Source organism: Zootoca vivipara, chromosome 3, assembly GCF_963506605.1.
Source record: "Zootoca vivipara chromosome 3, rZooViv1.1, whole genome shotgun sequence".
Taxonomy (NCBI): Eukaryota; Metazoa; Chordata; class Lepidosauria; order Squamata; family Lacertidae; genus Zootoca; species Zootoca vivipara.
In genome coordinates this window covers 26,434,712-26,459,532 of record NC_083278.1, presented here as the reverse complement: position 1 = coordinate 26,459,532, position 24,821 = coordinate 26,434,712, and the positions used below count along the sequence as shown (strand labels likewise).

At 42.9% G+C, this 24,821-nt stretch overlaps 1 long non-coding RNA gene across 2 annotated transcripts in view; it reads left to right on the top strand.

Annotated features, from left to right (window-relative positions):
• Positions 1-24,821, top strand: part of LOC118082410 (uncharacterized) — a 46,645-nt gene that overhangs the window by 10,385 nt on the left and 11,439 nt on the right. The window contains exons 1-2 of one of the 2 annotated variants that reach the window (XR_004692268.2): positions 9,916-10,022; positions 23,090-23,275. The exons of the other annotated variant lie outside the window; for it this stretch is intronic. This is a non-coding gene — a long non-coding RNA (uncharacterized LOC118082410). Of the gene's footprint in view, positions 1-9,915; positions 10,023-23,089; positions 23,276-24,821 lie in introns of those variants that run through there. 2 annotated transcript variants of the gene reach the window in all.

The following is a 24,821-nucleotide window of genomic DNA, read 5'->3' as shown; positions in this document are numbered from 1 at the left end:
AGAGAAGGGAAAATTTTTTTTATTGGAATATTTCTGTCCTGCCTTATGTCCATGAGGGGCAATGAAGGTGACTCATGAAAACCAGGAAAATAGAATACAAATATTCTTAAAAGGATATTCACTTCCCAATAACAACAATAAACAATAAACAAAACAGCGGAGGCATTAAAACAAATAAAAAAAGAGAGCAAGAATTTTCAACCACTGCTTAGGTCAGGTGATTGCTTAAATGGTAGCATCCTGGACTGGCACATAAACCAAAGCAAGTATGGAACGAAGTTTTACTCTAAAGGCCACAGGCTCCACACCCTGGGTGTCCTGTCAAAGAGGCCCTCATCTGTTTTATATACACAGCACAATCTGTTTCAGACAATGCTGGGTCAAGATATCATATGTGTTAGGTTAATATGAGAGGAGCTAGTCCTTCTGATATTCTCCCGGCCTCACGTGTGTTTAGAGCTTCAAAGGTAAAAACGAGAACTTCCATTTGCCTGGGAAAACAGGAGCAAATAAAGTGGTACATATTGATGTTTTGTGACCTGAAAAAAGGGCTTCTGTTACAACTCTCGCTTCCACATTCTGAACCAATTGGATTTTCTAAATGCTTTTCAAAGGCTACTCTGTATTGAGTGCATTGCAGTAATCTAATCTGGGTGTAATCAAGTCATGTATGACATTGGCCAGACTGGTTTTCTCCTAGAAAAGGGTAAGGTTGGTGTAGAAGTTGAAGCTGAGCAAAAGTGCTGCTTCTTGATTTTTTGGGGGGCAACTTAGGTTTTATTCATCTCTAACTCGTGTATGTGTGTATTGCATAGCCATGACCTTAGCATATTTTGTCTCCAGATAACCGATGTGTCTGATACATAGCCTTTCTGCTGAAGCCAAGATGGTTATTGCCTAGAAGCAAGAAAGCAAACGAACCTCAATAGGAGAGGTTAAAACAGAACAGACAAACTAACCAGTTATTTAAAAATCTAAGAGGAAAAGGAGTGGATGATAGACGTAACGGGGAACCATTTAAAGGAATATGCAATCCTTAAATGATTGCAGCTTGTGCTTTTTGCTACTCGTTGGTTTACATGTCTCAGTAAAAAGTCGATGAAGAAAATGCAAGTGTGTTCCAACTAAGATGTTTCCAGAGAAAGGTTGACACCCATGTATACTCAAAGGGGTTTATGAAAGGAGAAGAAGTACATGAGAGAAAACTCATAGGCTGCTGGCCTTGTCAATGGCTTTTATTAGCCAGGAGAGAGAATGGTTGTTGTGTTAGAATTCAGGAGAACACCCAAGATAGTGCACCTGAGCAAACACTGTTATCCCTGAGTGAAGTCCATACCAACAGAGAAGGCCAGCGCAAGGTCCACACACGGCTTACATCCCACTTAATCCTGAATACGAGGGGTGGGGTAAACAGGTGTGTAAATCTCATTTTGGCTCTCTCCACCAACATGAAGGTGACTTTATGACTATTATGGCACACTTTATGAGTTTATTATAGGGCGTACCTTAACAAGCTTGCTGGGTAGTTTCTTGGATTCCAACCCCCCCCTTTCCCGGTTTAGTTATGTGGCAAAGCTGAGGAGCTTGTGGTAGCTAATGGTCATGACAGACCTTGGAGAAACTGGTTACATCAGGAGAAGATGGTGGTTTTTTTTCTCCCACATCGAAACTCCTTCCGCTTGAAGGCTTGCAAAACTCTGAGTGGTTTCGGACATAGCTTTGCAAAACATCACGGTTTCAGCTGGCTTTGGGAGGTTGGCACTCTCATCCCGGGAGCTGCCCCCCCTCTCCACCCAAGGCAGCAACAAAAACCACCAGTAAAGAGTCTTAAAGACACTCAGTTTAATTATAGTATAAACATCCACGGACTGCAGCCCCACTTTGTCATGTTCATGAAGTTCTCTGTTCAGCTGGGGAACTGCAGCTTGGAATCTAGAGAGCAATGGCTGGGGTTGATGGTAGTTGTAGTCCAAAGCAGGTAAAGGGCACCGAGTAAGGCGGACATGAAAAAACTGTCTATCGTGGGGCCAAAAGGCCATGGAATGTAATAAGTACAGGAAGTCAGTGTCATTTCTGTGCAAAGTCCAGATATATGTAAGATATATCTGAGCCAGCAGTTCACCAGAGGGGCTTAGTACTGGCCCACAAATAGACAATGTGCCCTTTAGTCCAGTTGCTGGTTCTGCCCGCAGTCCTGGCATGGCAGCAGCTGGTGCTGGGGCCACGGTTTGGGTGTGCCACCCCTAGGCCATGCTATTCAAATGGACATTGGGAGAGGCAGTGGGAAAGGGCAGGTATGAAGGCGAAGTCATTGCCCGCAATGCTGAGCCACCACACATGTAGTGTGATTATCTAAATAGGGGGTACGTATGGAATACGGTGTGGGAAGGCACTGGGTGGTTCTGTCTTCTTGTGCCCCTTGATTTGCATGTAACACGTACGTGCATGTGCACGTAACGTACGTGTACACACGTACACGTAACACAATCTTGGTATACATCCACCCACAATGTCATTGGGCAAGTGTGGATTCACCCTGCACACAATTGCCTGGACCACATACACGTGTTTTGAAATGGCCATGCTGCAGGGTAATAACAGAATCCATCTGCAACAAGCTTTTATTTCTAAACAAAACCAGACTCTCAAGAAGAACTTTTCAGGGGCAAAACAAGAGGTTTAGATTGTGTGTTGGCTATGTACTTAGTCCACATTAGTCCATGTCTTCATTGATTTTACTACTACTACTGCTACTGCACTACAATTTATTACATGCCCTTCGCCCTAAATTCCCAGGGCAGGCTATAACAATTAAAACACAACATTAATATTAAAATACAGTAGAATAGTACACAATATTAAAAACAGTTTAAAGCAAGTTAAAGCTACATAGTGTGGGTCCTAAAAGTATACATCTCAAGTGTCAAAAGCCAGGGTGAAGAGGTGGATCTTTAGCATTCACCGGAAGCTATATAATGAAGGTGCCAGAATAAAATGTGTGTGCACAGCGTTATAGAAGTCCAACTGCATTCAGTGGGGCATATTTCTAGGTAAATGTTTGTAGAATTGCAGCCAAAGTAATAGAGAACTTTCCTTCAATTCACTTATAAAACACAGAGACATTTCTTTGCACCTAAATAGCATTGTATGAATTGTTGTAGGTGAGCCGTAGTTTTTGAGCTCAAATTAGCCATCACAGGTTCCTGGAAGTAACCTATTCTGTCCTTTGCCTTGGAATGAGTGAATAATACAGAAACTGATGTATGCTGGCAACAAAATAGCTGAAAATACTTCATTTCTTGTTTGTTTTGACTGATTGCTGCTTATGGTCATATAAAGGTATATATGGGGAGTGCCTTCCGATCAATAAAAGAAATAGGAATAGACAACATGCAACTCTAGAGAGGAGGAAGGCAATGCGTGTTCTTAAGCTACAGAAACAGATTTCAACATATGGCTCAAGTATTTCTGCTGCAAGGAATTGCACATTCCTAAACCTGTTTTTAACTGATGACATCCACCTTTGACTCTGAGTATTGCATTTACAGCCAGTTTGCACACCTCTTGCTAAATACCTTCCTGTTTGGGGGGAAGGATGGTGAAAGGGTTTCTCAAGAGCTAATGCTATTTGCTTGACAGGTCTTCTCTTATTAAATTGTCTGGCTTGACTGATAAGACGTGCCTCAGTACAACATATAGCTAACTATAATGCCTGGATAACCACCAGAGAGGAAAGACGGGAAATTTGGTAGAATATCAGTATGCACATGAAGTCTTTGTGTGTGTGCACATGAGCGCAAATGAATTTGCTTTATGCTGTTTGGGGTCACACCATATTTAACCACATCTTATCCTTTGGCTCCACACACTCTTTAAGGTGTATTGGGACATTTAAAGTAACAGTTTCCAACGGCTTTTAAGAACTGACTTTATGTCAGTTGCTTTGTGTGTGTGTGTGTGTGTGTAAATCAATATATATGAAGGGATTCCTGTAAGTAGAAATGATGGCTCCATTTCTCAGTGTGACAGCAGAAGGTGGTTGTGGCTTTTTTGTTTTTGTTTTTAAAAAAACGACATCTCAACCAAAATGTGTGAGAGAAGTGTTTCTGAAAGTAGCCACTGGAACACAGATGGAATACCTGGAGCTCTCAAGAGGTTGTTGGACTACAACTCCCATCATCTCTTATTACTGAAAATGCTGGTCTGAGGCTGATGAGAGATAGAATCCAACAACATATGGAGGGCAACAGATCCCCTCATCCCAGCTCTAGGAGGAGGTTTCTCTGTCAAAGGCAGGGCTCATCTGGTATAAAGACTTCTTGGTCCAATGAAAGGCCAGACCCTCCAAGTGTCCCTATTTTCCAGGGACAGTCCTGGATTTACAGAAGCCACCCTGGTTTCTGATTTGATCTCGGAATGTCCCGCATTTTCCTTAGGATGCCCCTAGTTTCATCGGAGAAATGTTGGAGGGTAAGGAGTTATGTGACTCCCGATCCAAGGAGATAAGTAACTACGCAAACTTTAGATGACATCTGAAGGCAGCCAGACAGGGAAGTTTTTTAAAAATGTTTAATGCTTTATTAAGTTTTTAATGCGGGACATCCAATACTTTGGCCACCTCATGAGAAGAGAAGAATCCTTGGAAAAGACCCTGATGTTGGGAAAGATTGAGGGCACTAGGAGAAGGGGACGTCAGAAGACAAGATGGCTGGACAGTGTTCTCGAAGCTACGAACATGAGTTTGACCAAACTGCGGGAGGCAGTGCAAGACAGGAGTGCCTGGCGTGCTATGGTCCATGGGGTCACGAAGAGTCGGACACGACTAAACGACTAAACAACAACAACAAACAACAACAACAAGTTTTTATTTATGTTGGAAGTCACCCAGAGTGGCTGGGGCAACCCAGTCAGTTGGGTGGGGTATAAATAATAAAATTATTATTATTATTATAGTTGTTGTTGTTGTTGACTAGGTAAAGGTAAAGGGCCCCTGACCATCAGGTCCAGTCGTGTCCGACTCTGGGGTTGCGGCACTCATCTCGCTCTATAGGCTGAGGGAGCCGGCGTTTGTCCGCAGACAGCTTCCGGGTCATGTGGCCAGCATGACAAAGCTGCTTCTGGCGAACCAGAGCAGCGCACGGAAACGCTGTTTACCTTCCCGCCGGAGTGGTCCCTATTTATCTACTTGCACTTTGATGTGCTTTTGAACTGCTAGGTGGGCAGGAGCTGGGACCGAGCAACGGGAGCTCACCTTGTTGCAGGGATTCGAACCGCTGACCTTCTGATCAGCAAGCCCTAGACTCTGCTTTAACCCACAGCGGCACCTGGGTCCCCATGTTGTTGACTAGGACATCCCTATTTACATCAGAGAAATGTTGGAGGGCATGAAAAGCATCTCACCTTGTAATCATAACTAAAATTCAGGGTCAGGACTTCATGAAATATTCTTTTATTGCGGCATAGTTTCTAAAGTGTTTGCCTGGCTCTGGGGAATGCAGATTCTAGTCCTCTTTCAGTTGTGATCTCACACAGTGGCCTTGGCAAAGCACTGCCTTCCAGGGGCTAACTGCACAATACGCACAGATGCATTAAACAAAGCCATGCTGCTCTTTATGAAAAAGGAAAGCATCTTTGGGAAATGGGGAGGCGAAATATTGAGGGAGAGATCCCTCAGCTTTAACCCTTCCCTGCTCTCTGCAGCTACCATTGGTAAATGGTACCATTGACAGTCCTACTTCTTGACATTCTATTCCGGAGTAATTGAGGATACCAAAGGACCACTTCGGATTAAATGCTCCCAGAAGCAACTTGGAACACAAGATGTTACCATTGGTGAGAATCATATTATCACAACAGCATACCCCTGATCATTTACTGAACTGAAATTTTGTGTGTGTGCGTGTGCCCATAAGAGGCAAGCTTGGCATATGCATGCAAATTCTAAATCAACTTTACTTCTACAAATTCATTTAAAAAACAAAACAAAACATTTTCCTAATTTAAAAATGTTCAACATTCTGAATGACAAATGTGTGTGTTTTAATATGTTGATCTATTGAATGTGGGAGCTGATTCTTAACCATATCAACTTTAAGATTCATCAGGCTTTAAGGATTGCTGTTTTAAGCACCCCTTAACGTTGAATTCTGAAATCCAAAGTAAGAACCTTTGAAATTCAGGATTCACCATTCTGAGTTTGGCCAATTTAAGAAAATGGCGTGAAAGTTTGTTTGGGTTCTTACCACTCACTTTTCAACTTAGCTTTTCTAGTTGCAGCTTTTCAGTTCCATTATAACGATCTTCTCTCCCACTCTCTTTCCTTCAGGAATGCTTTGTTGACACAGATTTTGCTCAGTAATACCAGGGGGAGTTGTATTATGTTAACTTGTCTTGCTCTTCCCTCCCCTTCCTCAGTGTGTAATCTTATTTCCCCAGCTGTACAACTGTAAATGATGAACTTTTTACATTTATGTTCCATATCTATTTTGAGCTGAAGTATAATAATTAACATTGTTAAATGGCAGCCCTCAAGGAAGGCAACTTGAAAAGGTATTTTGATAGGTCTTCATAAATCTACTTCGGCAACATGCAAAGTGTCCGCATATCTAATAATCTGGATAGGAATATATCCCCCGCTCCCCAAAAGTAAATCTTTAATTTCATAGGTTTGAGTACCAAGTAACATATATCATCAGTGATAGTGTCCAGAGCCTTGACCAAAGTAGTATAATTTCTGTTACATTTTATTAACTCATAATATTATCCTCCTTTTGCAGAATTAGATTCTTCTCACAAAGGCACCATTTAATTAATATTAGATCAGTTAATTTCCTCATAATTTAAAATAGTTAAATTTGCCAGATCAATTTTTTAGATTAGGTGATTGTGGGGTCTGCTGACTGAGGGTTGCAGATGCTCATTTTAAAGTCCTAAATGGCCTTTAAGGCCCTAAATGGCCTCGTTCCAGTATACCTGAAGGAGCGTCTCCACCCCCATCGTTCTGCCCTGAGGTCCAGTACCGAGGGCCTTCTGGCGGTTCCCTCGTTGTGAGAAGCCAAGTTGCAGGGGACCAGGCAGAGGGCCTTCTTGGTAGTGGTGCCCGCCCTGTGGAACGCCCTCCCATCAGATGTCAAAGAGAAAAACAGCTACCAGATTTTTAGAAGACATCTGAAGGCAGCCCTTTTTAGGGAGGCTTTTAATGTTTAATAGGTTTTTTTCATTTTTCTGTTGGAAGCCACCCAGAGTGGCTGGGGAAACCCAGCCAGATGGGCGGGGTATAAATAATAAATTATATTATTATTATTATTATTATTCATCCCCTCTGCGGCCCTGGATGACTACTTTAGTGGTAGGCAGGCAGTGGCTCTGCCTCATACTTTGGTAAAATTGAGTGTTGCAATTTGGGCAAATTAAGGTGGAAGGCAGCCATCCAGGATGGAAACTAAGTTGGCTCCCATTCAAAAGTGACACTGTTGCCCACCTACCACTCAAATAGCCACCTGGGTCCCCAGAGAGGGGCAAAAAAAATATTGTGCAGCTGCATTGGGGTGGTGGTGGGGTGTGTGTGTGTGTGTTGGATTGTGTGTGGGCCTATTGTCAGCACTCTGCTGAGGGCCCCTTAAATCTGGTGCTGTTCACGGTTGCCCACCCCTGCTTTAACTGGAAATGCTACGGATTGAACATAGAGAGCTTTCTCCACACAAAACATGTGTTTCCTCATAGGGCTATGGCTCACACCCAGTTATCGCCCACCCCCTCCTAAAGGCTTTTGTGTAAGTACATGAAGTAACTCCTAGCAGAAAAGAATGGACATTTAATCAGCTGTTTGAAATTTCCGCTCTATTTCCCTCTTGAAAATATAGGACACGAAGAGCTGCTGTAGGATGGGCACCGACATGGTCAGTGGCAATACATAGATGAAGTCTCAACTTGCCAGTGGAAGAGGAGCTGTGGGTCACACTCTAGGTTTCAGTGTGCAAATGCTGCACTTTTTCTGAAGACAGATGGGCCTAACATCGGCAAGCTTGGAAGAAAGGTGGGATATAAACAATAATGAATAGATCAACCCACAGTCTGACTTGAAGAAGATAACTTTAGCGGTGTGAACGAATCACAGGAATCAGTCTGTGTGTGATGAGAGAAAAGAGAGAGAAGGGGGTGGGGAGGAGATCTATAATATTTAGGTTCAGTGTAAACATCAGAAGCAAGATAACTATTGTGGAATTTGCAATGGAAATGCAGTTATTTCTACTGGACCAAGTGCAAGAATGTTTTATCTCATGGAATTTCCAGTCAAGAATGGAATTATTTTTCACCCTGCTGAGGCTGCCTCAGCACCAAATATGGATTCAGCAAGGAAGGAGGACCAAAAATACCATTCGGCATTCAAAACACAGCTGTTGTGGCCACATTTTTCTTCTTCCTCTCGAAACGGGGGGCAGTATAAAAATAATAATAATGTATTCCTCTACTGTTATGGTACTACTGGTGGCATTGCAGATATTTTCTTTGCTGCCTCCTTTTCTTTCTCTCTCTTCTTTTATAAACCATCAAGCTGATTTTCCAGCAGTTCTTTATCTACATGGTGTGCTCTTCCCGGCTTTAACAATGACAATAAGGTGGGAAGAGCACCAATTCTTTGATCTTTGGTACTAATGGAGAGCTCTGGTATGATGTGGCTTTCCGACAAAGCAGGCTACCGGTATTTTCATGGCTGATGCCAAACCAAGAACTGAGCTGGGGAGAAAAGCCAAGAATCGGAGAGCAGACGGTTAGTTTCACACGCTTAAAATTAGCCCTACTCGTCCATCGGAGTGGCTCTCGTACTTTATAATTTATTTACCCGTTTTGTCAGTTGTGTCAGTCAAAACGGCCAGCCCTTCCAGCAGCTGGGAATCCAGCCCCTTTGCAGGAACAATTGACTGCATCTTGCTGTTTCTGGCATGTATTCATTATAGGGCTAGTGGAGATCCATTGCATGAATGATGCCATTCCAGCATCATCCAGGACGGGTTCCTTAGGGTGGGAAGCAGCTGCACAGTAAGGAACAAGAACAAGTGGTAAAGCCGGTGGCAGTCACACACACACACACACACACACACACACACACACACACACACACAATCTAAAAAGGAGCTTTACATCAGTAGTTCCATTCGGACTTTATTCATATGAAATGGAAGAATGCAGAAAGGTTAACTTGCTGAAGGCTAATTTAATAAGCCAAATAGAACTACCATATTTTTCTGTGTATAACGTGTATAAGGCGCCCCCTATTTTTGGGGACTCACATTTAGGAAAATGGGGGAGATTGTGCAGAGGGGTGTTTGCCAGCGATCATCTACCTCCACGACGCCAGCAGCCGCATATCGCCCGCGCGATTACCGCTGCGACAGCCAATCAAAACCAGCCCTTGCAGCAGTCACCAATCACCTGCCAAAACAACGCTGACAATGTTCATCTCGTGGCAGCAACCAATCCACTGTCACCCCTATGCACTATCTGTGTATAAGATGACTCCTCCATTTTTATGATTATTTTTTCATTTTAAAAATCCTCATCTTATACACGGAAAACTATGGTAGTTCAAATCCGACAGAGGGGCCCTGTGCAGGCATCCGGCTTAACTATATTTACTGCTACTTTATTAAATGGAAACAGGGTGGAAGATTATTGGGCCCTTCCTATGGAAAAAGTGGTATAAGGCCGCTTAAGAATCACATTTTAAGTCAGGGTTAGTTACTGATTTAGGGTTCCTCTCCATCCTGTCTTCCCCTTCTTTCCTCCCTTATCTGTGTACAATGAAGGTTTACCGCCCCCCCATTGTTTTGGTAATGTCTTTTTGTGTAAGTGCACACAGTATTTTTTAAAAAATAAATAAAACTATATTTGGTGCTAACCATGGTTTGTTGTTTCAGCCCTGCTTAAGACCCTAAACCATGGCTTTTGCTTGAGGACCTAACCCCACCTGCCCCAACTGAGAAGTTGTGTATAGGAAGACACCTGCTTGTCACCTTGTGGAGGTGAGGAACCTGTCTTGATTATGGTATAAAGGCATAGCTTCCTGTCATAGCTTCCTATTCTGGCTTATAGCCAACGCTTAACTAGGTATTCCAATGTAATGCTTAATCGTCGTGAAGGGAAACAAACGGTTAAGCATTTTATTTGCCTAAGTCTGCAGTGTACACCATAAAACTGGCACCAAATCAGTTCAAGGCAGGGATTGTTTGAACCACTGTGCATTGTTCCTTGGGAAAAAAAGGTGGGAAAGTAAAGATGATTACTGTAAAAATGAGTAATAAATCATAGCTAATCACACACTTTTGTCATATTTGTTGACGAGCAGCTGCTTTCATATATTATTCAGTCATCCTGCAGTGCCCTTATCTTGAGCTGGCTTTCTGATGATGTTACACAGCTTTTGGGATAATGTGCTAAATGTCGGATATCCCCCACAGTGATAGAAGCCTAGTTCTCGGAAACCTTCACTCAGTGCTAGCCCTGCCCCCAACCTCACACGGGGAGGAATTCAGTGTTGCATTAAAGTCATCGGTCCATCAGGGCAAACATTGCAGATTGCCATATGGAACAACCACCCTCTCCTCCTCCCATACATTGTTCTGGGGCTTCTCCCTACCCCACCCCACGCCCCACCCCTGCCAATTTCAGGGGCATATGGAGGGAGGAGGGGGAGAATCCCTGTTGCGTAAGCGGAAGTCCTTGCACAGGACTTCTGCTGATGGGACTCCTAGTTGGAATTCCACCCCATGGTTTCCTTGGCTCCCACACCCCAAGTGGGAAGCTTGTGATCTGGATTGGGGAAGCCAATGCCCTCCAGCTATTGTTGGATGCCAAAATGGTCAGGGATGATGGGAGCCAGTAAAATGGAGGCACCATGTTGTCCTCCCCTTCACTAGATTTCCGTGGGACGTGAATCAGAGCAGGGCCCTGGGCCAAAAGATGTGAAACAAGCCAGACGTCTGGGCCAAAAAAGCCAATCAAAGAAAAACTAGGAGACAGGATCAGAGAGTGAGCCCAGGGCCAAAGAATAACCAAGGATACAGGATTGCAACAGAGCCCAGGAAGAGACTATGTTGCTCAAGCTAGGAACAGGAAACTCTTCAACCAATGACCAGCCAGTATCGGTGGAGTCACTTCAGGTGTTTAGATGTCAGCCCCACCGCACCACAGCCGCTGCTACTATGGCTGGATCTAGACACATCAAAGAAACGTTTCAGTTAAACGTATTGTAAACTTTGTATGAGAAATCAGGTTTGGCAAAAATGGAACTCCACAGCACCATCTGGTGTCACGATGTTATAACGATGTTATAATGCATATGCAACGCATATCAAGTGCTTTTTATCTGCCGGTGTAGCTGAGTCCTAAGTTGGTTATATGGAGGAACATTCCATTATGTGAGCTCCAGTCTCTGAAATGGTAAAATCGGGACATAGATTTACCACCATATCAGCTGAGAATAGCCGGTGGCAGGAAAACAAGTAGAAGGCACAAGACCGCAATGTCCTACTTTAATGAGGTTGCCAGTGCATTTGGAGAGTGCCCTCTGCTTTCTAGAAATACTTCATATATATGAGGGTTGCTTGTTTCTCATGGCGGGTTAAAAGTTGCAGGTGGACTCTCGGGAGCTGCACTTGTAGCTAAGGATCCGGGAAGACTATGGGAAGACTTTTGGAAAGAAGACGGGCTGTTGTCTGAAAAGATGTTTTCAGAATTTTGCTATGCATGTGTCTTCCCTCCTTGTATGTTTTGAACTTCCTATAAAATATATGCTCTAATGCTTACGTGCCCCATCTCCCTACATGGGAGGGACATTACTTGTATTGAGATGGAAATTACTCATATTGGCTGGATGTTTATAAGGTCTAGTTAACTTTACCTGCTGGCGTCATGCTTCTAAGGCCCCAAATCCCGTTCTCCAGCCCTTGTTTGCTTGCATGTGTGGGTTTCATTTCCTTTGTGGATCAATGCCTGTCAATCAAGTGCAGAAGCCTAGAAATCCCCTCAACCTTTATCCTGGTGGATCAGTGATGGCTAATTCACTCTTGAATGCTATGTAAGCAAGGAAGGCAGGGAAATTTCTACTTCATATTAGGGCTGCTCCCCCCCCCCATACGCCTGAGAAAGTAATAGCACATTAAATTAGGGCAAGAAAAATGGTGTGTGTGTGTGAAGGGTTAAATGCAGGGCTTTTTTTCAGCCGGATCTCGCCGGAACTCAGTTCTGGCACTTCTCAGTTGGGCACCATTGCCGTTATAAGAGAACAAGGGAGGCGTTCATAGTGAGTTCCGGCACCTCTTTTTCTAGTAAAATAGTACTGGTTAAATGTGCTCTCTCACGGTACTGAGAGAGTTGCCTGTGGGTGCTGTGCAAACAGACGGATATTGCCTGGTGCATCTTTTTATAGCATTGATATCACTAGCTCCAACTAGTGAGATTTACTGTGAGTGGACTTTAGGTCCCACACTACCTATGGGGCTGATATGCACAATATTCTCTTAAACACATATATGTAGGAAAGAACCAGGTCATTGGTTCTGCCCATACTGTTTCTGCATCCAGAAATATCCTTGGGCAAAAAGGAGGAAGGCATGGCAGGTGTGCACAAATCGTCATCTAGCGTTAAGTGATGCTGTGTTTAAGGTGGTTGCCAGATACAAGCAGACCCAGGAGTTAATCCCTTTGAATTTAAAGGAACTTAATAAGAACGACTTCTGAGTAGATATGCACAGGATTGCACTGTGAATAACTCATACTTTATTGTTGGGAGCTGTCATGTTGATTTCAATGATACTACTGTGCAGTAGATCAGTTTAGGCTGCTGATAACGGCACGTTCATGCTCTATAACATTCTCCTATCACTTAACAGTGGCACGTGAAATTTCTGCTACAAGTTCTACAGAGGTTGTTTGTTGCACGAAACAGTTGCTGGTGGTTTCACAGCTCATATGCCAATAACACAATTATTCTCTCTCTTTTTTATTTGGTATGGAGTTTTCTTTTTTCTAATAAAGGACAGCAAATAAAGGAAAGCACACAGCCCCATCAAACAATCGTTATTACATTCCAAAATGGAGAAGACACTCTCGTTAACATTCCCATCCATTTGGCAGCCAGCCTCTCCCAAAGGAATTGCTGTGTTGCTTTTCATTATTCGCAAAGTCCTATTGCTGTAAGGTTCTGGAATCTGATATCGTCAGCAGCACCTAGGCGGGTCCCAAACCCCATGCCGTATCTGCTTCCTTTAACTCTGACACATGGCACTCTGCCAGGTACCTTGAGATCCCCTTGTCTCTGCTTGGGAAGCCTTGTTCGCACATCTTGATTCCATCTGTAAGTCTTGAAGAGGTGGAAAGTGTATGTCAAACACATGTGCGTTCCCCACAGCTCTCCTTTATGGGTCATGCACTGAAACATCACCAATTCGATTTCAAGGCATGGCAATTACAAAATGTCTTTTGTGTTTCTAGACCTTAAGAGAAGGGCCACTGTCGGAAACGCTTAGAAAGCACACCCGGTGGAGTAGCAATGGACCCCCTCATTCAAGCAGATCTGAGGAACCAGTCATGTCTTTGTCTTGGAGTTTTGCAGCTTGACAGTGGGGAGGGGAGATCCTAAGCCGAGGGGGGAATGAACGATTTATGCAGAAAGTTAATGACCCTCAGCATCGGAGTGACACGCCTGAAGCTGTAGAACATCTTCTGCACAGTCTAAACATTCTTATTTGCCTAGACTGAGTTCTGAAGTTGCAGCTTCTAAGATCTATGAGAGCTTGAAATGAGCTTTGAAGTAACTTACGGCATAGCTAGCATGGTCTGTCCTCGCATTTTTGTTGGTTAGGCCTGTCCTCCCATTATTTTAAAATTTGTTTAGCAACAATTGGGGGACTTGTGATAGTTTGCATAATCATGGTAGTTTCAGGAACAGATTGAGCACACTCCTTCCTTCTCTTTCATTGATGTGGTGGACATGATGCAAGGTTGGTGGATGTTTCTGAGGTGCCTACCTTGGGCAATGAGGAGACGGTTTGGCAAGGTTATGACACTTGGTTTTGTTTTTAATTGCACTAGTACCTGCTCTGCCCACTCCACGGACTGTTGATAGCTGCAAATATAGCTCTTTAAAGTTGAGTTTTTGAAGCGACCAGAGCTTTTGTTCAGGGGAAAATATGACCTGAGGATTGGGTCACTCTGGAAATCCATAATTCTTTGGATCCAGCAGAGCCAAAGTCATTAACACACTGTTCCAAAACACCCTGTTCAATGGCTTTTCTTGCTATACCGGGCACAGAAGGCGTCTTCATGGCAGTGGAGCTTGCCGCACCATTGAAGTGGAATCTACACATGTATTAAAAAAACATCGCTGTGAAAATGCTTTAAAAAACCAAAAACGTTTTGAAAAATACATTGAATTTGCCATAGCTCACTGTCACCATCTAGTGAACAGATACCAAGAAATAAAAAGGGCATCCACACACGGGTGCCAAGTGAGACTATGGGTGATATATTCAATGTTAGTCATACTCAAGAGTAGACTAAGTAAAACTAATAGGCAAGTTATTGATTTCAGTGGGGCTACTCTGAATATGGCGTACAGTGAGTATTACACCTAGATTTAGCTTTTTTTATTTAAATGGTCCTGCTGTCTACAGGCGGATAGTTATTAAACGTAGTTATAAACACAGAATAAATGCATTCATTGGAAACTTCACACCTACAATATCATCTCACTTTGCCCTCATGCTGTATTCTGTTCATTTCCTCACATCCTGCCTTGTGAGGGTTAAATATTTTATTTAAAAAAGCAGCGTTTAAATATTTTATTTTAAAAAGGAATATCCCCTTGAAGACTCAATGCCCCTATTCCACCATTGCCAGCTCATCACCAAACCGATACATGATTTACCCGTGTTAAGATTTAGACAGGAGATTTAGGGTTTGTGCCATTTCCTCAACCATATAATTCCATAGACAGATGATTCTAATTAGCAAGTCAGGGTTAATTGCTTAAGTGCAAAGAAATAAAATGAAAATAATGCAAAGAAACCAGTAATTAACACCTTTCCCAGCATGGATCGGAAGCTAATTAATAAGGGGCAATGCAGGCTGCAATTCTAAACATGTTTTCTGGGGAGTCTCATAGAAGTCAGTGGGGCTTACTTCTGAGTAAACATGTATAGCAGGGTCACCCACCTTTTTGGACCAGTGGGTACATTTTGAATTTTGGAAAAGTGTTGCGGGAGCTAGTCACAAAATGGCTGCCATGGAGATTTGGAATAACACAACATGGCTGTGATAAGGGCACGGCATAACACAAAATTAGAGAGAGTATTGTCGGCGCTGCTTCTCTCCATTATGCCCAGGCATGCCAAAGAAGGCTTTCACAGTGTCATGGCACATGTGGGCACCTGTTGGCAATCTCTAATGTACAGAATTGAACCCTTTGGGTAATTTGTCACTTACCACACAACCACACAGAACAGGAAGCAATAAAATGGGCAAAATCAACAAACCAGAAGCTTTTAATTATAATTGGAAAAGGACTTTTGGCATGTGGGAATCACCTGTGGGTAAACATTGTAGAAGCAGTGGTGTAGCAAGGGGGGGCGATGGGGGCAGGTCACCTCGGGTGCCACCCTGGAGGGGGGTGACACTCGACACCCCCCCACTGGGGAATTTTTATTTTATTTTCTGTTGCATGAGATTTTTCAACTGTTCTTATATGTTCTTTCAATGCTGATTAAATATCTGAAGTCGGTTTTGATCTGTAAGCTCTAGTTTTTCTGCAATTGTTCTTCACTTTTCACCAGAGCCAGAGCCAGAGCCGCATTGGGGGGGGGGTGACAAAAAAATTCTGCACCGGGTACCACCTGGGCTTGCTACGCCTCTGTGTAGAAGGATCTTGGGCATGAGAGAAGGAAATAATAGGGCATAATATTAAATACTACTTGGCACCCCTTTTCTTCTTTCACTTCCAGCTTGTTGAGAAAAATCAAAGCTTCTAGAGTGCTAAAGTGTTCCCATGTGGAAGCAACTTTAATCAAATGACGACTATCGGCTCAATTGATTGTTGGGCTCAGATCTATATCCTCATGCATTTGTTCTTCTTTTTTTTACTAAATCAAAAATCGTATTTCCACATTTCCCAGTGCCCAAGGCAATCTCCAATGCGCTGCATGCAACGATAATAAAAGCCCGTGTGGTGTTGTGTTTAGAGCATTACAACTTGGGGCTGCTTCCAGATGACCCGCTTATTGAACAGTCATCTTGATTTGTTTGCGCAAAGCCAGTTACTGTTTCTCAGTCTAATCTACCCTATAGGCTGCTGCGAGGAGTAATGGTGGGGTGGGTAAAGGTAAAGGTACCCCTGACCATTAGGTCCAGTCGCGGACGACTCTGGGGTTGCGGTGCTCATCTCGCTCTATAGGCTGAGGGAGCCGACGTTTGTCTGCAGGCAGCTTCCGGGTCATGTGGCCAGCACGACTAAGCCGCTTCTGGCGAACCAGAGGAGCACATGGAAACACCGTTTATTTTCCCGCCAGAGCGGTACCTATTTATCTACTTGCACTTGATGTGCTTTCGAACTGCTAGGTGGGCAGGAGCTGAGACCGAGCAACGGGAGCTCGCCCCATCACGGGGATTCAAACTACCGACCTTCTGATCGGCAAGCCCTAGGCTCTGTGGTTTAGAGCACAGCGCCACCCGCGTTCCTTCCAATGGTGGGGTGGGAGCTGCGTACAATTCCCAGAGCTCCTCTTGAGGAAAAGGTTATAGATAAAAATGCGGTAATAAATCTATAACACAAATTGAAGCAACCACAACCTTAAATTCAGAATAAAAACCCGCAATTGAAGCTGCGTACACACCATGGTTTAAAGCCATTATCATTTCCCGAGAATCCTGAGTTAGACTTCACAAAGCTACAGCTCTTGGCACCCTTAGCAAACGACAGTTCCCAGGATTCTTTAACTGAATGGTGTGAAAACAGCCTGAGACTCTTAATTTCACCCTTGTCCTCTCTCTCTGTTATATTCCTTCCTAGTCCCCCCTGCAATTCTCCTCACCCTTTTCTAGTTCAGTTTCACAAGGAAGGGTTACTAACCTTTAATGCCTTTGTTCTAGCTGAAATCTGCAGACTTCTGCTATCAAGCAGTAGGTAATGGCCTTCACTGTCTTGGCATGCTGCTGGAATTCTATTATCAGGCTAAGTAACATTTTATTATTTTTTTTAAAGAATTCAGGAGTGCTCTCTCTAAGTCAGTGCTGCTCCGTGCCAGAACGAAGGTCATTTCAATTTCATGTTATGTCGCACAGTTTTGAAGTGACATGTGTTTAATGATTCCGCCCCCCTCCCTAAATGAACTGTAACAAGTATTGCACTAATGGGCTCTAATGAGATGCCAACAAAGAGCAGGGAGGGGAGAGGAGGGTGAGAAGGAGATGAATCTCTCAAATAATATTAAACTAATATTTTAGCAAAGGAGCTGGCAGAAGAGAAATTAATGTCTCCATTTTCAAGTTTCAGTCACTGGAAAAAACCACACACACACCAGTTTTCTTTCCTTTGTACTTCCTAGTGATCCATGACTTCATTGCTGCCTTTCAGCATTTATAAACTCTGAAATATTTAAGGCATGGGTAGGCAAACTAAGGCCTGGGGGCCAGATCCAGCCCAACCGCCTTCTAAATCTGGCCCGGGAATCGGCGTGTTTTTACATGAGTAGAATGTGTGCTTTTATTTAAAATGCATTTCTGGGTTATTTGTGGGGCATAGGAATTCGTTCATATTCCCCCCCCCCCAAAAAATATAGTCTGTCTGAGGGACAGTGGACCGGCCCCCTGCTGAAAAAGTTTGCTGACCCCTGATTTAAGGCATTGGAATCCATTTACAACCTGGCAGCCATTTTGTTTTCCCTGCTTTTCCCATGACTTTGTAACTTTGGACTCAATTACAATTAAAACATTTTATGTGTGTTTTAAGTGCAAATATACAATGTGACACTAGATGTCAATGGTGAGCCTTATGGAAAATTCAATATATTTTTTAAAACGCTTAAAAAAAAGCATTTCCAGAACAGTTTTTATATATGTGTAGATTCCGCCTGTGTCACTAAGGGTGTCCCTATGCTACCCAAATTTAAATTGATTTGAACATTGATTTCTCTCTCTCTTGGGGAACTCTGGGAACAGTAGTTCTGTGAGGGACATTATGGATCTTTATCAGGTAATTCTCTGCACCCTCACAAAACTACAGATCCCAGGATTCTTTGTGGATAGCTGTGACAGTTAAGTAGGCAACAACAACAACATCGCTCATTCTAGAAATGTGTAAAAGTTCTATACATTTGTACAGTCCCATAAAAAGCAATCTAGGGGTATGACTTCTGCGAGAGGAGAATTAATCACTTTATTCTGCTGCAAAGATCCTTTTTTTCTTTTTAGAAAAACACAGTTCTGATTGAAATCTGCTTACTTCTTTGACAGAAAACTAATTATAGCTTAAGGCAATAATAGGCCTGTTCCTTCTATTGTTATTCAAGCGCCACTTCCATTATAATACAGTAGACCGTCAGCAGCTCTCCTTTTGAAGAGATGGGTAAGAACTCCGCACATATCTGATCTCTTATCTGCCATACTGGAAATTCATAATTTCAAAAAGATAAAAAAGATTGGAACTGAACTTGGGGCTAAAAATAAGTTGGGAAATGCAAGTGGGCTATCTTTTGTTCATGCCCTGCAGGTTTGCTGAACAGCGAGTATTGCAAAGCATGTGAGAGAGACAGAATATTGCCATTTCTGTGACTCTAGTGGACATTAAGCACCCATTTTCCTGTTAACTGCTTCCAGGAAAAAAAAATTGCTTGCATCTCCGTTAAACTGGAAAATCGCAGGATGAAGATTGGGATGGTATCCCAGCATGCTGTTCTTTCCAGCCATTTTCACATGTGATGTGTGGGAGGGGGGGGGCAGAAGCACCCGTGTGCATAAAGGGTGGTGATGGTGACATGCCTTGTGTCACACCACATCCACTGGTGTGAGTGAAATTAAGTATGACAGGGGAGCATATTGATCAAAATGCTACAGTTGCGTAATGCCACAAGTAATGCAGTGTAAAAGGATGTCGGAAACAAAGACAGAAGCAGTAGTACTATAACCAAGAAAACTAACACAATAATTCCCTTATGTGGAGGCATCCTTTGAGACCAGCTTTTCAGGGTGTCTAGTGGCTGGTCTTTTATATGATGCAGAACCAAATTTATTCAATTAAGTTACACAGCAGCTGCTAATTTCATGCCCAGTGTGACTGGGGCAACCCAGTCAGATGGGCAAGGTACAAGTAAATAATAATAATAATAATAATAATAATAATAATAATAATAATAATTACTGCTGCTGCTTACCCCATCATTTAGATGATTGGCAACCCAAAATTGCAATTAATTGCTTTTGTTGTTGTTTAGTCGTTTAGTCGTGTCCGACTCTTCGTGACCCCATGGACCATAGCACGCCAGGCACTCCTGTCTTGCACTGCCTCCCGCAGTTTGGTCAAACTCATGTTCGTAGCTTCGAGAACACTGTCCAACCATCTTGTCCTCTGTCGTCCCCTTCTCCTAGTGCCCTCAATCTTTCCCAACATCAGGGTCTTTTCCAAGGATTCTTCTCTTCTCATGAGGTGGCCAAAGTATTGGAGCCTCAGCTTCACGATCTGTCCTTCCAGGGAGCACTCAGGGCTGATTTCCTTCAGAATGGATAGGTTTGATCTTCTTGCAGTCCATGGGACTCTCAAGAGTCTCCTCCAGCACCATAATTCAAAAGCATCAATTCTTCGGCGATCAGCCTTCCTTATGGTCCAGCTCTCACTTCCATGCATCACTACTGGGAAAACCATAGCTTTAACTATACGGACCTTTGTCGGCAAGGTGATGTCTCTGCTTTTTAAGATGCTGTCTAGGTTTGTCATTGCTTTTCTCCCAAGAAAATTTCTTTTAATTTCGTGACTGCTGTCACCATCTGCAGTGATCAAGGAGCCCAAGAAAGTAAAATCTCTCACTGCCTCCATTTCTTCCCCTTCTATTTGCCAGGAGGTGATGGGACCAGTGGCCATGATCTTGGTTTTTTTGATGTTGAGCTTCAGACCATATTTTGCGCTCTCCTCTTTCACCCTCATTAAAAGGTTCTTTAATTCCTCCTCGCTTTCTGCCATCAAGGTTGTGTCATCTGCATATCTGAGGTTGTTGATATTTCTTCCGGCAATCTTAATTCCGGCTTGGGATTCATCTAGTTCAGCCTTTCGCATGATGAATTCTGCATATAAGTTAAATAAGCAGGGAGACAATATACAACCTTGTCGTACTCCTTTCCCAATTTTGAACCAATCAGTTGTTCCATATCCAGTTCTAACTGTAGCTTCTTGTCCCACATAGAGATTTCTCAGGAGACAGATGAGGTGATCAGGCACTCCCATTTCTTTAAGAACTTGCCATAGTTTGCTGTGGTCGACACAGTCAAAGGCTTTTGCATAGTCAATGAAGCAGAGGTAGATGTTTTTCTGGAACTCTCTAGCTTTCTCCATAATCCAGCGCATGTTTGCTATTTGGTCTCTGGTTCCTCTGCCCTTTCGAAATCCAGCTTGCACTTCTGGGAGTTCTCGGTCCACATACTGCCTAAGCCTGCCTTGTAGAATTTTAAGCATAACCTTGCTAGCGTGTGAAATGAGCGCAATTGTGCGGTAGTTGGAGCATTCTTTGGCACTGCCCTTCTTTGGAATTGGGATGTAGACTGATCTTCTCCAATCCTCTGGCCATTGCTGAGTTTTCCAAACTTGCTGGCATATTGGGTGTAGCACCTTAACAGCATCATCTTTTAAAATTTTAAATAGTTCAATTAATTGCTTAACATTATTTAATCAAGGACACTAAAATTAAATAGTTCAATTAATTGCTTAACATTATTTAATCAAGGACACTAAAAAGGTAACACTACTTATAAGTAAAGAAAGCAATAGTCTTATGAAAAACAATTTAATGCAATTACACTATTGTAATTTTCCTATTGCAAATCCCTCTTGAAGCCTGCTGTTTTAAAATATTTTATTAGCACTGCATTATGGAAGCAGGTCACATATTTATGTTTTTCCCCCAAAATATAAGTACGTGGCATAAACATGTGCAAATGCTTATATATTTGTAATATTCAGTTTATAAAAAAGAATCCCAGCAAATCTATCTGCACCTCATTTAGAGCCCTGTCAGAATCGATGCAGAGAAGGAAATGCATTTGTACAAAAATATTTTTATGGTGCCTGACTTGTAGATGATCACTATCAGTATATGATTTGTCTTGCAATAGACCAGTGGTTCCCAACCCTTTTTTGGCCTTACCCCACCTAAGCATCTCTAAAATCCTGATGCACCCCTTAAAAATCAAATTGCCCCCCCAACGTTGGGAACCATGGCAATGGACAAGAGAGTATGCAAGAATTAACAATGTGTTGATGAGAGGACAATGAAAAAGAAGTTATTATACATAGTTGGCAGAATAATAGTTCTGTATTTCCTTAGGATCTGTTGGTTTATTATTCATTAATTTATAATGCAGGGACTCAGGTGGCGCTGTGGTCTAAACTACTGAGCCTCTTGGGCTTGCTGATCAGAAGGTTGGTGGTTCGAATCCACACAACGGGGTGAGCTCCTGTTGCTCTGTCCCAGCTCCTGCCAACCTATCAGTTTGAAAGCATGGCAGTGCAAGTAGATAAATAGGTACTGCTGCAGCAGGACAGTAAACAATGTTTCTGTGCGCTCTGATTTCCATCATCGTGTCCCATTGCACCAGAAGCGGTTTAGTCATGCTGGGCACATGACCTGGAAAGCTGTCTGTGGACAAACACCGGCTTCCTCAGCCTGAAAGCGAGATGAGCGCCACACCCCATTTGACTGGACTTAACCATCCAGGAATCCTTTACCTTTTTTTTTTTTTTTACATTTGATATAGTGACTGGCCCATGACTGAGGGTGGACTTGAAGCCGGTTCTTGTCTCACCACATTCATTTTTATCGCTTCTTACTCCACTCAAAGGATAAGTAGAATCACAGAATCATAGAACTGCAGAGTTGAAAGTGACCCCAGGGATCTTCTGGTCCAAACCCTGCCCACAGTCATCCCTGGATGGGCTCGAACCACCAACCTTCTGCCAGACACACTGACCTGTTGTTGCCACAGTAGATATGCTTAGCTTTATTTAAAATGTGTAGACTGGTTCCACGGAAAAGTACCACCCAGATAACAGAAAAGACAAGATCTGTAACAAAATATTCCAGTGTGTTCAGGGTTGCAGCAAACTAGCCAATGCCCTCTTCCAGGATATTCAATTCTATCTCCCGCCTCCATTGTTCCCGTCGCTCCCACAATCGAGCCCTGTGTACACTATAAATTTTAAGCAGCATAATACCACTTTAAACAGTCATGGTTTCCCCCAGTGAATCCTGGGAGTTGTAGTTTGTAAGGATGCTGAGAGTTGTTAGGAGACCCTTATTCCCCCCCCCCCCCCACAGAGTTACAATTTCCAGAGTTCCTGGAAGAGGGCTAGACTTCCACTCTCATGCTGCATGCGCATTAACTTGTCGGTAACACAAAAATGTGGTCTTTCCACAACCTGAAATTAATCATGTTCATCCTCAACATGCTGCTTTCAGTCTTGATTGAGTCTGGATCCTGCCATCTACTAGGGTAATTGTGGTTGTTTAAAACACATTCGAACTTCCATTTGAACTTCATAAACAATTTCCTGTGCCTTTAAAACATGTTTTTGCAGTTCGTAGACGTATTCCTTCCTCCCATCAAGCAGGTTCATTTAATGTAAAATAACATTTTATATGCTTGAACTTTATTTTTCACCCTCACACCCACACACACCCAGTATTACATCAGTTTGCTGAAGACCTAATTTACTTCATAATTTCTGAGTTGATAACCAAAGCATAGATGAGATGGCTTTGCATCGCTAATAAGAGTTATCATAATGTATTGAGGATGAATCATTGCTCTTCTATTGTTGTTCATTTCTAATTAGATGCTGTATATCACCCTTGGTTTAAATGCACAGTTCCCTGCGGAATCTCATGCCCCAGACTGAGAGCGTATTTGGTCTAATCCAGCTCCCTTTGAAATCTATGAGTGGAAAACCACACGATCAGCTTGGAACCCGGCATGCCATAGAAAGAGAGGCAGATGCTACAGGAATAAAAGGGCATTAGTGGTGAGTGTGTTATTTGTTCTGTTTGCTTTATGGAGAAAGAGTTTCTGCTTAGTATTCCAAGAGGTTTGAACAGGTTAGAAGTCATGTTTTGGGTGGGTGCTTGTCACCACTGAAAATAGCTGTGGCATCTCTAGGGAGTCTACACTGCTATGCCACTTCTGTGCTAAAAGGAAACAAACACAACTTGTTCTGAGGAAGTTCACAGTGCGACTTCAGTCTGAATTTCTGTTTTATTAATCCTTAATTAATGGTGGTGATAATATGACAATACCTACCAATCTCACTCTCCAAGGATATACCACACTGCATCAAGTCCAAATTTGCCAAAGTGATCACTATTTTAATTAAAACACAAGGCCCACAGAGCAGTTGTATAAAGATTGTTGTTGTTGTTTAGTCGTTTAGTCATGTCCGACTCTTCGTGACCCCATGGACCACTGCACGCAAGGCACTCCTGTCTTCCACTGCCTCCCGCAGTTTGGTCAGACTCATGTTCGTAGCTTTGAGAACACTGTCCAACCATCTCATCCTCTGTCGTCCCCTTCTCCTTGTGCCCTCCATCTTTCCCAACCTCAGGGTCTTTTCCAGGGAGTCTTCTCTTCTCATGAGGTGGCCAAAGTATTGGAGCCTCAGTTTCAGGATCTGTCCTTCCAGTGAGCACTCAGGGCTGATTTCCTTAAGAATGGATAGGTTTGATCTTCTTGCAGTCCATGGGACACTCAAGAGTCTCCTCCAACATCATAATTCAAAAGCATCAATTCTTTGGCGATCAGCCTTCTTTATGGTCCAGCTCTCACTTCCATACATCACTACTGGGAAAACCATAGCTTTAACTATACGGACCTTTGTCGGCAAGGTGATGTCTCTGCTTTTTAAGATACTGTCTAGGTTTGTCATTGCTTTTCTTCCAAGAAGCAGGCGTCTTTTAATTTCATGACTGCTGTCACCATCTGCAGTGATCATAGAACCCAAGAAAGTAAAATCTCTCACTGCCTCCATTTCTTCCCCTTCTATTTACCAGGAGGTGATGGAACCAGTGGCCATGATCTTAGGTTTTTTTAAATTAAAAACTAAGATCAAATTAAAGATTAAATGCCTTTTAAAAAGTGATTTTGGCTGCATATAACACCTGCACAGGTAAGTGTTTGCCCATGACCAGTACATCCCTTACATCAGGCACCTTCTGATTTCACACTTCTCTGAATTTTGCACTGCAGTTCCCCAGACAAGCAAAGTGTGCAAGAATGCACACACTTAGGGAGAGATGCACAGAAATGCCTTTGTGAGTGAAAATGATATACAGAATGCACTATATAAGGGAAAACGGCTTTGCAAAAATATGCATGTCGTGGTAAATTGGCACTAAAATGCTGATGAATTGTCATGAAATGGAAAACAACAACAGACTGATGTGAAAATGTGGACAACTCAATTTAAGACTGGAAAAATGAGAAACCAAAAGAAACAAAAATTTACAGATTCACCCATCCCTAGTGGGGACTGATTCTAGGAAGGATATAATTTCCTGAGGCCTATGGAAGGGGCA